This window comes from Sylvia atricapilla, chromosome Z (assembly GCF_009819655.1).
Source record: "Sylvia atricapilla isolate bSylAtr1 chromosome Z, bSylAtr1.pri, whole genome shotgun sequence".
Taxonomy (NCBI): domain Eukaryota; kingdom Metazoa; phylum Chordata; class Aves; order Passeriformes; family Sylviidae; genus Sylvia; species Sylvia atricapilla.
The window spans coordinates 67,439,918-67,450,783 of record NC_089174.1 but is presented as its reverse complement, the minus strand read 5'-3'; positions in this window follow the sequence as shown (position 1 = coordinate 67,450,783).

Here is a 10,866-nt window from a genome sequence, read left to right as displayed (position 1 = left end):
TGAGATGGACTTTCTCTGCCTTATGCTTTACTTCTGAGGTCTACATGAAATCCTTCTCTTCCTATTACCTTGGGAATCTCTCTGAAAGGTATAGAACGGAGGATGGAATTAAACTCTGAAGCCCACACTTATTTGTTGGGTGCTTGACATGAGGCTGCCTGTAGTCACAAGAAACCCTTGCTCCTGAGTGCAAATCCAGGTGGTGACCTAGTGCCCAATGATGAAGGTGCCTTGGAAGCATGGGGAGAGCTTGTCATGCCAGACTGAGAGGAACAGATCTTGTGTGTCTTCCATCAGAAGTACCTTTGAAGTGGAGCAGGCTGTGCGGTGCTAATAGCAGAGTGTGAACCATCAGCAGTGAAAACCAGTATTCTTGTCACCATCTGGGCCACATGCTAGGGTGCTCCTGACAAGGGCCTTGGCAGGCTTGGCTCTGTTTCACCAGCATAATTTGAGTTTGGGCTTTAGGGAAAAAAGAAAGCGACCCAAAGAGATAACAGAAAGGAGCTCTTCAGGGTGAACGTGAAGCCAAGGAGTTTAGCATCAAAAGTCTTTTGAAAGCAGCTGTGCAGCCTTGCTCAGGGATAAATAAAGGCTGGTTGAAGCTGGAGAGCTAGCTGGCAGCACACACTGTTCCCATCTTGCCAAACACTTCCCAGACCACTTGTCCTCGCAGGGCTGAGTTCCCTGCAGAGCTCGCATGCTGCTGCATGCTCAGGTGGGTGTATTGCCAGCATCCTGATGCTCAGCCTGGGCTTGGAGTGAGGGCACGGCTCAGGCTCCTCTTGAGGGGGAAGCCCTTGCAGGGTCCTTTATGTCTCTGGAGAGCTCAGAGAGATGGACACCATTCCACTTTGTGGTATATCCTCACCCTTGCAATGTTTCCAAGATTTAGAGTGTGAGACAGCTGTGAAAGTTTGGCTGGCAGGAGATATGCACTGGCTGGCCCCCAGGGTAGTGCCAAGCAGAGGCCATGATTTTGGGTTGGTGCAAGGTCTGAAGCATTGGAGTCAAGGGAGTTCGAATCAAAATAGGCCTTCTGTCGGCCTTCAAGTGTCTGTGCTTAGTGCTCTAGCAGAATAAAGAAGGACTCAACAAAAAAACCATCTGGAACAAGATCAGAAGCCAGACACTCTCCTAAACAAAGGAGATGCATGGCCTTGGAGGAGAAAACAGACATGTAAATAGAGACGGAGTGGGCCTACAGAAGGTTGGGTTTCTCTGGATCTCATTTGTCTTCCTTGTGCTGCAGCTGTCTAAAGTAAATGCTGGGGGGCTGTGGTGTGCTGGAACATGCTGGGGTCATTCATCAAGGGCTGTGCTGGCAGCTGGGACAAGTCCATGACGAGCAGAACCTTCCAACTTTCCAGAGGGCTCTGCCTCACTTGCAGCACTAGTTTTGAGGCTGCAGCCTTTCTTGTGCTGCATGCAGGCAAAGGTACGGAGAGAACAACTTCTTTCAACAGGGTATTCACCCCTCTGACTGTAACCCTTAGGTGCTTTTTCACAGGGACTCTGCTTGTTCTTCAGGAGGGTCATTGCCCTCTCTCTTTCCAGAACCCCTTCAGTGTACTCTGGGAAGAAATTCCTCCTGGTCCAGATCTTGCCCCGCTTTGACTGTGTCTGGTTGTACTTGCACAAAAGCCTTCTGGGTCAGTACTCTCCAGTCTGAACAGCCTCAATCTGCTCAGCATTTCTCCTTCCTTTCCGCTCTCCTGTTCTGGACAGCGTGTGTGAATGTGTTCTGCAGGGATTTGATACAGAGCTGCCACAATGGGATTTCTTTGACAGGCAGGAGATCAAGTCTTGGCACAGCTCTGTTGTGAGGAGAGTCTGCAGCTCCAAGCCATGCCTTCATGGCCCATCAGGGATAGCACAGGCAAAGAGCAGAATATCAAAACGCCGAAGTGAGACTTTTTCTCAGCTGCTTGCAAAGGGAGCTGGAGAAGGCCAGAGCGGCTGGGATTTTGAGGGCTTCTCTGTGGAGCAAAGGGGCTGTACTATTCCTGAACAGCATCATCTTTCCCAGTTTTCCTGTGGGATAACCCTGTCAAAAGATTTCCAGGCAGAGGCTTATCAGGATCAGGAAAAAGCCATCAAAGAAAGTCAAGTTTAAGTCTTCTGGGACAGAACTAAGAGTGCACAGGGGGAGCTCGGGAAGTCTCTGAAGCATGTAAGATGTACTAGGCTGGTATTCCTAAAGGGGCACAGCAGCAAGGAATGGGAAGTCCCTGGCTGGCTCCTCTGTGCCTGATAAAGCATACTGGCTCCATGCCCTCCAAGGACTTTCTTGTGCATCCTTTCTTACTGGAAACAGAGGGGAGAGTCATCAAGATAACAGTCAGAAGGATGGGAAAATAAAATATGTCCCACTCCAAGCACAGTCATTGTGTCAGCCAGACTCCTAAACTATTGGAAAGCAACTATCAGAAACTGGGTGGCACTGAAAGCTGCTGAACCCCTGAGCTTCTCTCCCTTCTCATAAAGCTACCCCTGCAGCATTAGAAGTGCACTGATCCCCTGGAAATCTTAAAGGTCTTTTAAAGCCTCCTTCTTCTTCAGGGAGGCTGACCCAGGACCTTGGGTCCAGTTTGGTTAGAAACACTCTCTGCACAGCCTACTGCAGCATTTCTGGGATCAACTCAAAGGCTCCTGATCCATGTGCATCCCTGAAATGCTCAGGTTAAAGTTTAAAAACAACAGCAGTGCTCTTTTCACACTCTCTGTTGATAATCCATTGAACTCTCAGCACAGGGTGCTAGAGCACGGCTGGGGCTAGACAAACCCACCACAGGTAGGTGCATGTGGTTCCCATATAAGCTGCACCTGGGGAAGCTCCTGCACTGGTGAATCCTGGGTGCTGGCAGGGAAAGATGGCTCTGTATGTCTGCTGGTTTCTCTTATGTGCCTAGTAGTGGTCTCAGCTGAAGAGAGGGACAGAATGAGAGAGCCTCTGACCCAGCACTGCTGCTCTTGGGCTGCTTCCTTCACCCTTTGCACTGTGAAATTTCATGTGATGCCTTTCACATCCTTTTATTATTATAAAAGGTATATACTGCCACTCTTCTGAATGATCAAAGAGGCTCATTAACTTGTTCTCACCTTCCTTGTTGGTGTCCTCTGATGAGCCCCACAGGATACTGGGGCAGCTGCTCTTTCCAGGCATCCTGCTTGCTGAGGCATCCTTCATCCTACAGGGGGCTGGGATGAGGGGTACCAGCAGAAGTTCTTCCCTATCCTTCATCCCCAAGAGATCTTTACCTAGTATTTCTCACATTTCTCACATCCTGAGGAAGTGGCTGCAGACAGAGGAGCTGTGAGCATTGTCCAGGAGGGAGCATGCTGGTCCTTTGACCTCCTGTGCTACGGGAACAAGAGCTCTCCTGGCTCTCTGCCCTGCTCTAGCAAAGCTTAACCCAATGTCCCTGACTCCTTGAAAAATCCCGGGCAGCAGAAAAAGGCAGCCACCCACTGGGAAGAAGGAAGGCACCACTGGGTCTCTTCTTGTCTTTGTTCAGGCAGGCAAAGTCCAAGGCTAGCTGTCACACAGAGCCATTCCAGGCTGTGGGTGTGTGGCAGCACATCCTGGAGACCTACAGAAACTAGCTGCAGAGATAAAAAAGCTGGAGAGAACTTTGTCTGAGGGCACCCTGAGCGGTGGTACAGGGCTCAGGATGTAATGCATGAGGTTGGGCTGGTTTTATGTGAAATCACAAATGGTACCAATGGGTACATCCAGTTCCTTGCAATAGAGAAACAGCACCCTGGACCACATCTCTGCTGACTATTGACTGAAAAATGCCGATGGGTCACTCCAACACATTTGAAGTATTTTGTGCTTTGGTTTCTGTTTGTGGGTTTTGTTCAGTTGGTTGGTTGGTTAGTTTGGTTTCTTTTGTTTAAAAAGAGAGTGATTTCTGTGGACAGGGGTGTTTGGGGTGAAAATAACCAAATATGGGCACAAACTAAGAGGCTGCTCTGACAGATGCTTACACTTCCTCTAAATTTCTTGCAGCTGCTGTTACTGCATCCTAAACACCATTTCTGAAGGAACAAGAGGGTTGGTGGTCATCCTGTGGGAAGATGCCTCTTGTCACCAGCATGCCCCAAGGTGGAGAAGCAGCCCCAGCAGAAGAGATTGCTCCCTGCCTATGTCAGAGAGCTTATCAGACAGATGTAGCTGCAGCTCTGAGCCCAGGAGTACCTGGGTTGTGGGAGAATGACACTGCTGAGCTCTGCTCCATAGTGACAGTAGGTTCATTCTTTAACTGTAGCCCTGCCATAGTCTCTGTGCATCACTCATTGTCCTCCTCCTTATCTGTGTACAGGAGTGGCAGATAGCTCTTCCATTCATTGTATGCCTGGTCTGTTTATATAAGACTGTGAGGGCTTTAGGGTCTAGTGCAGGTCTGAGTCTCTGGACAGCACCTGTAACATAACAGTTCCTTGATAGAGGCACACACGGCTGGCACATCCTGCACTTGAGTGCTGATGCTCCTTTTGGTGTGTAAGAACTGAAGCCACAGTGCAGAGGGCTGGCATGGGCCATGGGAAATGTTTCGGCATTCTCTTCACTTCCCTACTGTCCTAATATCACAGGAAGACAGTGTTACAACTCTCAAGGCCAGGGGAGCACTGCCTTGGTTTTGTAATGCTTGTCTTTGCTGGACACACCATCTCTAGGAGTCTGTGATGTGCTGGGATATGGGCCCATAAGCTTTGTCTCCATAGCTCCCTTCTTACACAAACACAGAGCAAGGAGAAGGCGTCTGCCAAACTCCCACCAGCACCAGCAGTGGCTGCAGGCAGGCAGTTGGAGCTGGGCACAGGTGACAGCCACATATGCTAATGGTGAAAGAGCTTGCACAAGACACAGTGACCACAGGAGGAAGCCAAAATCTCCATCCTGGTGGGTCTACTACTCTTTTTCAAGGTTCCTATGCTGGTACATGTAAGCCAGTGTCACTTCAGAGCTGACATCACATCAGAATCCCAGACACATTCCACACTGCTATTTGCAGGATTTATCCCTTCTGGCAGCCTCCTGGTGTACTTGGATGGTGTCACAAGGCTGTGTATGGCCCACTGTGCCTGTGTGAGGACACTGAAAGCCACCAGGTTTGCAGCCAGGAGTGGGGTAAGGCTAGCCTACTTAGCCTGTCCCAGGTGCATGCCAGTGAATACTTACCACCTAATCAAGGATGTTTTCTAGAGAGCTCCGAGCCTTGCACAGCTAATGTCTCACACCAGTGTCATTTACCTCTGCAGTGAAACAAACTGCTGATTACACAGCAGTAGATTAAAGGGCTTTCAATATCTTTATTGGGTACAAAATACAAAAACTTAGCCTGGTAACTGTCTTCAAAGAAAAAGAAGTGAAGGTACATCTAAATGATAAAGGGAGGAGTTGGCACCTTATCCCCCTTTTTACAGTCTGCCCAGGTTTACTGATTACACAGGCCTGTGTACATTTCAGTAAATACTCACAGTGCTACAATGAAGGTTCATTTCCTTGCAGAGAAACATGCAAGCTCCACACTTTGGTCTTATCCTCTCTCTTTTTTGTGCTGCCAATGGTAAATTGTCCTTTGCTGCTGATGGACTGGGAGGCTTGGAGAGGTACTTTGTCACGCCTGGCCCCAGCCATGAGTAGAGAAGCAGCGGGGCATTGTGTTATCTCCTTGCCTTTCTTGGCAAAGATGAGGCGCACAGAAGAGATATGAAGCATCAACAGCCTAGATCCCAGAGATACCAACAGGCCAGGCTTCCCCTGGTGTGACAGGACATGGGTGGGCAGCATCTCCTTCTTGCACCTTGTGAGGTTTCAGCTGCTGCCCATCACCCTGACAACCAGTCTCCTTGTTTGTCCCTAAAAAAGCTATTTTTTAGCTTTTCTTACTCTCTGGATCTGAGCTGTGCTTTAAGAAGCGGTATCAGAGTTATTATACCAGGGGAATCACAATACCAGTCACCATGGACTGTGCTGGACCCTGTGCAAAGGGAACCTGAGCTTCCCTTTGCAGCTTATGTTCCAGTGAAGATGGCAGATCCTTTTTAACTTTGAAGTGACTGCCTTCCTGAAGAAATGAATGCATGACCTTTCAGGCATCAGTATACTTCCTGCGGTCTCCAGATCCCAGTTCTAACACTTTTATAGGTTTCCAGCCCCACAGACCAAGGAGCACTGTAGAGGTGAAACAGGTCTGTAGATCACCTGTCAGGTCTTCACCAGGGATCCTCAGGCCTCAGCCTAGGAACGGCTGCTTTTAAAGGATTGTAATGCAAAAAGGAAAAGAGGTTATTCTCTGCAGAACTGGGCTCTGGAGCAGAGCCAGGCTCCTATGCTTATGTAATAAGAATAAGCAATCAGCAAAAATCCCGCAGGAAGGGGAGGCCACTAACCCGCTCCAGGATCTGAGCCACCAACAGCGCCGACTTCTTCCTCTTTCCTCCTGCTAAGGCTTTGGTTTCTGCTGGGTTTCTCTCCTGCTGGGTAGCAGCAGGCTGCCCTCTCAGCAATGGTGGCACACAAATTGTACTGTGCTTCATTCCATCTGCCCTTCCAGTGGACCCCTCAAGGCAGCAGTTCTCTTTAGCCAGGCTACAGGCAGGAGTCTGACCTTCTTGATTGTCCCAGTGCCCCTAAAGACAGAGTGGTCCCCACTGCCAGCCAACAGGGCTGCACAGGTGACAGCAACTGAAGCAAATGCCCCCTTGTGCTGGAACACTGAGCATCATTTCTGGCAGGTTTTGGCCCAGGTCAGCTAGCTTATCCCCATAAGCAGGCAACATTCCCTACCTGAAAGCAGTCCTTGGCAGAGCTGGTTTCTTAGTGCAAACATAGCTGGAGCATCCTTGCTCCTCTCTGTGCAGGCCTGGGTGTTGGTTTCTGCACGATGCTTCTGCTGGGGCTCTCAGAGTGCCATGGTGGGTTATCGCCTTTGCCCTGCCACATGGGTGTGGAGAGGCTCATCCCTCAGCTCTGCACACAGCAAAAGCATTTCTCTGGCTCCTTCAGCTACCTGGCCTGATCATGCCTCTCACCCATATCCTGCTGGGGCATCTGAACAAGGGATGCCCAGCCTCACAGTCCTCCACAGCCTCTTTGAGTTTGCCACCAGTGCCCCACATCATGCCAACCCTGGGCAAGGCCACTGGGAGAGAGGTGCAGGTCCTTACTTAAAGCAGCTCGGTGCAGCCCTATCAGCAGGTCTGAAGCATTTCCAGCTCCATGCTTAGAGGATTTGCTCACCAGGCAGCACGAGCTGAGGGATGTGGAGGGTGTCACCCTGCTGCAGATGGGAGAGAACATGGCTTCCAGTTTGCTTCAGCCCTTGGTTTGCTGGTTATCTTGAGACCACTCCTGACAGGGCCCAGCCTCCAGGGATCTGAGACAGGGCTTAAAGTAAGAGTGGGGGGTGGGAGGGTGGCTGCTGCCCATGGCAGCCTCTCACCAAGTAGAGATGCCATGCAGAGGCAGGAAACATTTGCTTGATGGAAATCACCCCCAGAACCCTGAGTCTACAGGGAAGGAACAGAACCCCTTCCAGGACCTGGACTGGAATTCTGGAATCAGGCACACATCAAGAAAAAGGTATGACATGGGGACTTGTCCATTCCTTGGTGTCTGCAGGTCAAGAGGTCAATCCCTCCTAGATTGGTAAATCTCAACTTCAGTATTTAAGCAGTCACATTTGTGCTTGACTTCTGCTCTGCTGCCTGCACAGACTATGAGTTTCACTAAGGGATGAGGAAGCCTCAAGCCACAGGGGTGCTGCACCAGAGCCCACACCATCCATGTTGTCACTGCTGTCCCTGTTGTCTCCAGGCATCAGCACATACCAACACAAGGGAGCCCAGCTAGGAAAGGGTCAGAAGGGTCTTCTACCTGCTTGGGTCATCATGATCCGTCACTGTCTTGCTGCCCTGAGCCACAGGCGACAGACCAGCTCCCAAGAGCTCCCTCAGTTTCTATTCCCCAGGCACATTCTTCCTTTCATTTTCCAGAGTTTTCTCTGTGACTATAAATAGCCTTGTGAGGGACTTGCCAGCCCTTGAGGAAGAAGAGGTAATAATCTCTTCCTGAAGGAAGTGGCCAACACATAAAGGATCCTTCTAACCCAAGGGTAAATGATTACCAAAGAATGTGCCCAGGAGGAAGCTGAGGCAGTGAGGGTAGAGGAAGCTGTGAGGAGGAGGGCTCCAGAGTGCTTTGTGGAGGGACTACAGTTGCTGCCATTAGTTAATCAATGCTTCGTGAGGGGCTGCCATTGTTGGAGATTCATGGTCTGAGCACTGCTGTGCTACAGCCTTGCCACAAAACTAGGCCACAGGCTTCCCACAAAACCAGGCAGCATGCTGTGAACTGCCAAGAGTCCTGTTGGGGGTCTACAAGGAGTGTTTTAAGTGAGATGATTTACTAGCTCTCATTTGCCAGCTTGGCACTGGAGATGGCTACCATCCCCTCCAGACACCCAGAGGTCTGCATTCCAGAAACAAAGTCTTATTCTGAAAAAACGGTCCTTGTCCCCAGGTGAAGGTACCCACAGGGTGGACTGGAGGTCTGCAGGAAGATCTGCATCCAGCATCTTTACCCTTGGCTGGTGTTAGGAGCTGCTGATCTGCAGTGGCAGGGGTTTTGCCCTTCCACAGAATGTCTCCTCCACACAGGACAGGCACAGCTGAGATGACACACTTTCCCTAATGGGCTTGATTTGTCCATATTAAACATTTACCATCCACAGTTAGCTCCTTCATTTGCTATGACACATCATGTTTAACCACACAGCAATATTGCATCAATGCCAGGGCCAGCAGCAAACACTCAGGAAACTTCTGCATAAGGATAATAGAGACCATGAAAAAAAAATCTAGGTCTGAATTAAAACTTAAACAAGCCTGGTAATACAAGCTGGCAGAAAACGTTAGGTAAGTTGCACATCCCCATGCACAGCCTTCATACCTGCCTCCTTTATTTACACACAGCATAATGTGGACCCGCACACTCGCAGAGAGGAATGAACACTCATTTGGTTAAGAAACCACAGCGTAATTCATTCCCAGAAAAGCTTCTGGGCTTCACTCTGTGGCGGTGGAAGTTCAAGGTGCTATCCAGGGTTAACCAGATGCTTCCCCTGCAAACCCAGGGTACCCAGTCCCACCAGCACAGGGCAAGGGATGGGTCTCCCATGACCAGGGAGAAACTAGGTAGGTGGGAAAGGAAAACCATTTCAGAAACGACAGAAAAAGCAAGATGAGGAGCATGCCGGGATTCCTGCTACCCCCAGCCCCAGTAGGAAGAAGCCTCAGGCCCGTCCCCCCCAGGGCTTTTCCCTGAGCGTTTTCTCAGCCACCTCTCACAGGGATGGACACAATTTCTCCGAAGCCTCTTTTTGAAGACAATGTTTGCCATCTAGTGGGAAAAACAGAGTCTCTGTATCTTCCCAGCAGAGGGACGCCGCCCGTGGTTATCCTGGCAGTAGCTGGGAGCCCCACGCCCCCTTTCCCTTAGCTGGGCAGCGGCTCCCAGCTGCGAGTTCCGGGGAGGAGGGAAATTGGAATAGGTGGTGCTGGCTCAGCTTCCTTCAGGCAGCTCGCCAGGCTGGCGCCATCCATAGATGCCTGCCTCGGTGTGGATCCCTAGCCCAAGCCCTTCGAGAGGACCCTGGCTGAGCTGCTGCCCAGTGTAAGTGGGGAGCTGAAACGAGTGCTCTGTAGTAGGGGAAAAAGCTCCGTGTACTGGATAAATGGTGCCTTTCAGGTCAGCAGACTCCTGGGGATTGATGCCTTCCAGACTGGCATCCTTCCAGTCATCTCTCTTCCAGGTTATTATCTCTTGGGGATCAGTGCCCTCCAGACTGGCATCTTCAGCACTCCACTGGCAATCAGCACCTTCCAAGTCGGCACCCTCTCTGGCATCAGTGCCTTCCAGGTCAGCATATTTCTAGTGATGAGTACCTTCCAGGTTAGCTTTCCCCTGGGAATCAGTGACTTTATGACCTGCAGATCATCCTGAGGATCAGTCATCATCCCAGGAGCGGATCTCAGACAGATCTGATGCTTTTGGCACCTTACACCCTCCAGATCCACTAGCATAGAGGTGACTATGCTGGTGTCAGTGCCTAGAATTCATGTGGAGCCTAGCTGCTCCCACCTCTGGTGGATCTCCCAGGGGAGAACAAAGGCTGGGAGTTGACTGAATGTGATGTGACCCTTCAAAGACCACACGAGACTCCCAGAGACACATTTAACTTGGGCGCATCATATTCAGGATGCAGACAAAGGCGCAGCTGTACAGAGCTCTGCCTGCCCAGTGCCTGCTCCATGGAATCCTGGAAACATGGGAGCACTGGAGTGAACCAGCTGGTTCAGAAGTTCCTGCACAGGGCTGGGCATGCTGTCTATAACTTCTACTTATTTATTCTGCCCATGCCGACAAAGCAGCTGATGTGGCAGTGAATGAAGGGGAGGAAAAGGTGCAGCTGGTGGGAGGAGAGCAGGTAGAGAGGTTGCCCAGGGAAGCTCTGTCCCTGCAGCTGGAGGAGAAGATGGAATTCCTCCCATGGGGAAGGGGGGATATCATCTCCTCTCAGCAAGTGAGATGTCATACTGAGGCAGTACTGAGGTGTAGTCCTCATGGTGCACAGCAGAAATCTGTGCGTGAGGAGCACACAGCATGTGTCCCCTAGTGCCACCACATTCCAGGGCAGGAACACAAAACAGTGGGAACTCTTGCTTGGGCAACAAGACTGCTGAAGAAAAAAAAAAAAAAAAAGAAAAAAAAAAAAGAAGAAGAAAAAAAAAAGGGGGGGTGGTGGGGAAACTAGTAGGAAAAGGCTGCTGCTGCTGCTTGGAGTAGAGAGCAGC